Raw genomic sequence first — 6183 nt, 5'->3', positions numbered from 1 at the left:
CTTGGTCCGCATTGCCGGTAGTAAGTCGGACACGTTTCCAGTGAGGGTTGGACTCCGCCAAGGCTGCCCTTTGTCACCCATTCTGTTCATAACTTTTATGGACAGAATTTCTAGGCGCAGTCAAGGCGTTGAGGGGATCTGGTTTGGTGGCTGAAGGATTAGGTCTCTGCTTTTTGCAGATGATGTGGTCCTGATGCCTTCATCTGGCCAGGATCTTCAGCTCTCACTGGATCGGTTCGCAGCCGAGTGTGAAGCGACTGGGATGAGAATCAGCACCTCCAAGTCCGAGTCCATGGTTCTCGCCCGGAAAAGGGTGGAGTGCCATCTCCGGGTTGGGGAGGAGATCTTGCCCCAAGTGGAGGAGTTCAAGTACCTCGGAGTCTTGTTCACGAGTGAGGGAAGAGTGGATCGTGAGATCGACAGGCGGATCGGTGCGGCGTCTTCAGTAATGCGGACGCTGTATCGATCCGTTGTGGTGAAGAAGGAGCTGAGCCGGAAGGCAAAGCTCTCGATTTACCGGTCGATCTACGTTCCCATCCTCACTTATGGTCATGAGCTTTGGGTTATGACCGAAAGGACAAGATCACGGGTACAAGTGGCCGAAATGAGTTTCCTCCGCCGGGTGGCGGGGCTCTCCCTTAGAGATAGGGTGAGAAGCTCTGCCATCCGGGGGGAGCTCAAAGTAAAGCCGCTGCTCCTCCACATCGAGAGGAGCCAGATGAGGTGGTTCGGGCATCTGGTCAGGATGCCACCCGAACGCCTCCCTAGGGAGGTGTTTAGGGCACGTCCGACCGGTAGGAGGCCGCGGGGAAGACCCAGGACACGTTGGGAAGACTATGTCTCCCGGCTGGCCTGGGAACGCCTCGGGGTCCCACAGGAAGAGCTGGACGAAATGGCTGGGGAGAGGGAAGTCTGGGCTTCCCTGCTTAGGCTGCTGCCCCCGCGACCCGACCTCGGATAAGCGGAAGAAGATGGATGGATGGATGGATAATAATATAAACTAGGGAAATGGAGTGTGAACTAGATCCAAGAGTGTGTATGGTGTAAGACTATGTGTAGTATTTAACTGAAGTGTGTGTTACCAAGTGTTGACGAGAGTGAGCAAGGCAGTCCATGGGGCAGGCAGGTGATCCGGGGCGAGAGAGAGAGGCGTCAGAATCCAGGGGCGAGCGAGGAGTCGAGGAACGAAGGAGGCAGTAAGTCCAGAGGGAGATCCGGGGAAAGGTGAGACGCACAGAGCTCACTTTCCAGGCGACGGAGGGTAGGTACACCATAGAAAACTAAGTTCCCGCAAGGATCCCTGGGTCCACTGGTCCTTTAAGCAGCTCGCCCTCATCAATTCCAGGTGTGTAGATTGCAAATCGTCTGCAGGCTTGTAGCTGCGTGGGCATGCTGCTCTCAGCGCGAGCAGGGGCGTGTCCGAGAGCGGTGTCAGCGGAGAGAGAGCGCATGTGGGCGTGGCCCGCGGTGCGCTCGTCAGGACGCACAGATGAGGACGCATTGGAATGCGCCCTGGCCGTGACAACTGGTCCTTTATTCAGCTCCCTCTCATCAGGTCCAGGTGCGCTGATTGCAGATTACTACTTACTGCATTGAGTTACTCCCTACGCTGCTTGATATTGGCTCCAAATTGATGATGTCATCAAGGAGCGTATTCTCCTCGTTAACATCTGTATCGTCATTAAATCAACCATTTCTACAATCAAGGACGCGGTCAAGTGTTGCAATTAACAAAGTGTGTGTTCAGCTGCAAACAACTTCAAGCACTGCAATTCAGCTCATGTGACATTTGGAATCCAATCAAGAGCTTGCGGAGAGCGTGTGGCGAACACCAGTGCAATGTTATTGCTTGTTAAATATTTAAATGTAATTATGTTGTCAAATTGACAGTTGGCGTGGTCTGTTGAGGTTGGCCAAGAGGAAGGCTGTTTGTGAGGCTAAGGATCTCCGCTAATGTACAAACCCCGTTTCCATATGAGTTGGGAAATTGTGTTGGATGTAAATATTTTTTTTGCAAATAATCATTAACTTTAGAATTTGATGGCAGCAACACGTGACAAAGAAGTTGGGAAAGGTGGCAATAAATACCGATAAAGTTGAGGAATGCTCATCAAACACTTATTTGGAACATCCCACAGGTGTGCAGGCTAATTGGGAACAGGTGGGTGCCATGATTGGGTATAAAAACAGCTACCCAAAAAATGCTCAGTCTTTCACAAGAAAGGATGGGGCTAGGTACACCCCTTTGTCCACAACTGCGTGAGCAAATAGTCAAACAGTTTAAGAACAACGTTTCTCAAAGTGCAATTGCAAGAAATGTAGGGATTTCAACATCTACGCTCCATAATATCATCAAAATGTTCAGAGAATCTGGAGAAATCACTTCACGTAAGCGGCATGGCCGGAAACCAACATTGAATGACCGTGACCTTCCATCCCTCAGACGGCACTGCATCAAAAAGCGACATCAATCTCTAAAGGATATCACCACATGTGCTCAGGAACACTTCAGAAAACCACTGTCACTATATACAGTTGGTCGCTACATCTGTAAGTGCAAGTTAAAGCTCTACTATGCAAAGCCAAAGCCATTTATCAACAACACCCAGAAACGCCGCCGGCTTCTCTGGGCCCGAAATCATCTAAGATGAACTGATGCAAAGTGGAAAAGTGTTCTGCGATCTGACGAGTCCACATTTCAAATTGTTTTTGGAAATATTCAACATTGTGTCATCCGGACCAAAGGGGAAGCGAACCATCCAGACTGTTATCGACGCAAAGTTCAAAAGCCAGCATGTGTGATGGTATGGGGGTGTATTAGTGCCCAAGGCATGGGTAACTTACACATCTGTGAAGGCACCATTAATGCTGAAAGGTACATACAGGTTTTGGAGCAACATATGCTGCCATCTAAGCGCAGTCTTTTTCATGGACGCCCCTGCTTATTTCAGCAAGACAATGCCAAGCCACATTCAGCACGTGTTACAACAGCGTGGCTTCGTAAAAAAAGAGTGCGGGTACTTTCCTGGCCCGCCTGCAGTCCAGACCTGTCTCCCATCAAAAATGTGTGGCGCATTATGAAGCGTAAAATACGACAGCGGAGACCCCGGACTGTTGAACGACTGAAGCTCTACATAAAACAAGAATGGGAAAGAATTCCACTTTCAAAGCTTCAACAATTAGTTTCCTCAGTTCCCAATCGTTTATTGAGTGTTGTTAAAAGGAAAGGCCATGTAACACAGTGGTGAACATGCCCTTTCCCAACTACTTTGGCACGTGTTGCAGCCATGAAATTCTAAATTAATTATTATTTGCAAAACAAAAAAATAAAGTTTATGAGTTTGAACATCAAATATGTTGTCTTTGTGGTGCATTCAATAGAATATGTGTTGAAAAGGATTTGAAAATCATTGTATTCAGTTTATATTTACATCTAACACAATTTCCCAACTCATATGGAAACAGGGTTTGTACATGTTGCTCAGTGTGAAAGCAGCGCGGACACAATATTGCTAGGCAACACACTTTGGAGATGCTAAGATATTCTTCTGTCTACGCTTGTGTAGCATGAATCTGCAGACATGGTAGAGTTGTGTGCAGAGGTGGGTAGAGTAGCCAGAAATTGTACTCAAGTAAGAGTACTGTTACTTTAGAGATTTATTACTCAAGTAAAAGTAAGGAGTAGTCACTCAAATATTTACTTGTGTCACGATTGGGTCAACTAAACAAAACATGATCCGGATCACGGATCATGACAACTTGAGTAAAAGTAAAAAGTATGTTGTGAAAAAACTACTCAAGTACTGAGTAACTGATGAGTAACCTGTTCGGTTAATGATGACGGCAACAAATAATGCACAAAAGCATAAAAATAGCAATGAGCAAATTCAGAGCCAGGAATATCTCTTAAGCAACTAAAAAAAAATAGATATATTAAATATTAATACATTGACATAAAAAAATTAAAGCAAATTGAGCCACAATAACTTAACAGCACCATAGGCTCAGTAGGCAGAGATTACAAAGGAAAATAACAAGTTAGCCTTTACGCAAACCATAAACTGATAGGTGTGGGCAGGGCCGGTCCGTGGCATAGGCCGTATAGGCAAATGCTAAGGGCGCCGTCCATCAGGGGGCGCCACGCCAGTGCCACAAATGTTGGAGAAAAAAAAAAAAAAAGTTGGTACTATTATTTCTAAATACAAAAAAATAATCCCACGTTAATTAAAATGCAAAGTAAAGCCTATTTAATAGAAATATTATTTGTTACAACATTACCCCCCCGCACGGTGCGCCCCCTCCCTTCCCGTATCATGACTCTTTTTGGACGTCACCACATCAAAAAATCAACACAAGATGTCAAAACGGCCAAAACTGTCAGGTGCCCAGGGAAGAAAAAAGAGAAAAGAAGAGGAGGAGAAACGAGAAAAGACAGAGGTAGCAGGTAGGTAACGTTAGCCTACATGAAATTATTTGTCTGTTACAGAATGTGATAGTAACCTGGCTTTTTAGCATTAAGCTAATGCTACATGATTCGGCAATTGCTAATCAATAAATAGCTAGTTCTGTTTTAACGTCGGGTTAATATTGTGGAGGGGGCTAAATTGTTATGGAAAATAATAATGTAACGTTAGGTAATTACAGTACTCCCACCTTACATTCCTCAGGGGCATTTGTATTAGATCTTTTAAGCAGGTGTTTTTTGTTTACGTTGTTATTGCCTTGTGGTTAGCTAATGTTTGCCCTGCAGGTAATAGTCACTTTTCCACCCCTTTATATATTAGGTATAGTTGTAAGTAAAAAAAAAAGGTCAAAGACAAAGCTATTCGGGTTCTTGTGAGTATATACACTTCACTGCCGATGTGGGGGGGGCGCCACCTAAAATCTTGCCTAGGGCGCCAGATTGGTTAGGGCCGGGCCTGCTTACCGCCATGTGCTTCCTCAAATTTGACGTTGAGTTCATGTAAGCTTAAGCTTGTGCAGTTAATCACGTGACCGCCTGGCTCTGTTTGATTGGTGAAACGGAGTCAAACGTCACCAGTGACTGCATTTGATTGGTGAAACGCAGGCATGCGATAGATCCTACTTTGAAGGTCTGTCTGACGAACCAAAACAAACAAAGCGTGCATTAACAGATGGATAAAAATCAGTAGCGAGTAGCGAGCTGAATGTACACGTTTGTAAAATAATTGTTTTGTTTTACAGTAAAGCAAGCGTTTGCGATGATAAAGACATCATTCCATCCCCTATTGCTCCACCAAAGAAGTCTGGGCATGCAAGTGAGGCCATGCTTCGCCTCCTTCAGGTAAAAAAACGTTGTATGACATTTATTCCTGGACTTCACAGCAGGGCTATTCAACTGTGTTGTTAAGGGGCAACATTTTTAGAAAGCCAAGTGCCAGGGGGGCTCCACATTCTCCTGATTTTTTCATGCAGTCTTTCAGCATTTCGATGATGGCCAATAATTGTCATTTTTTTCTGTTACTATGCACCGTGGATATAATAAAGCGGTGAAAAGAAATTGGATTCATATCCAAGCAAGTGTCATTTACTGTTCTGTTAGTCAGGATTACTGATTGCAAGCATTAATATGATTTATGAATTCCACAGCATGTGGCATTTTAAGAAAATGATCCTACATAATGAGAAATATATTCTTGACTGTTGCCTTTCCATTAAGAAAAATAAACTAGTTTTTAGTATAAGTTTGCTGGTTTCAAGAAATGTAAGGCCGAGCGTATATCATTATGTCAAGATAATGGCACTAGCGTGTACTTAATTTAAGAATATTTTTTTACATATTGAGAAATGTTCTTAATATGTTGAGAAAAAATAAACTAGTTTTTAGTATTAGTTTGCTGGTTTCAAGAAATGTATTGCCTATTGCATATCATGATGTCAAGATAATGCCACTAGCATTTACAGGTAAAAGCCAGTAAATTAGAATATTTTGAAAAACTTGATTTATTTCAGTAATTGCATTCAAAAGGTGTAACTTGTACATTATATTTATTCATTGCACACAGACTGATGCATTCAAATGTTTATTTCATTTAATTTTGATGATTTGAAGTGGCAACAAATGAAAATCCAAAATTCCGTGTGTCACAAAATTAGAATATTACTTAAGGCTAATACAAAAAAAGGATTTTTAGAAATGTTGGCCAACTGAAAAGTATGAAA

The 6183-nt window shown here is 43.6% G+C and overlaps 1 protein-coding gene across 2 annotated transcripts in view; it reads right to left on the bottom strand.

Moving 5' to 3' along the window:
• The window catches only part of nudt2 (nudix (nucleoside diphosphate linked moiety X)-type motif 2), a 298883-nt gene that overhangs the window by 38349 nt on the left and 254351 nt on the right, over positions 1-6183 (bottom strand). The gene's annotated exons all lie outside the window — the stretch shown is intronic.

The sequence above is a fragment of the Nerophis lumbriciformis genome, linkage group LG38 (genome assembly GCF_033978685.3).
Source record: "Nerophis lumbriciformis linkage group LG38, RoL_Nlum_v2.1, whole genome shotgun sequence".
Classification (NCBI taxonomy): Eukaryota; Metazoa; Chordata; class Actinopteri; order Syngnathiformes; family Syngnathidae; genus Nerophis; species Nerophis lumbriciformis.
This window is presented reverse-complemented; position numbering and strand designations above follow the sequence as displayed.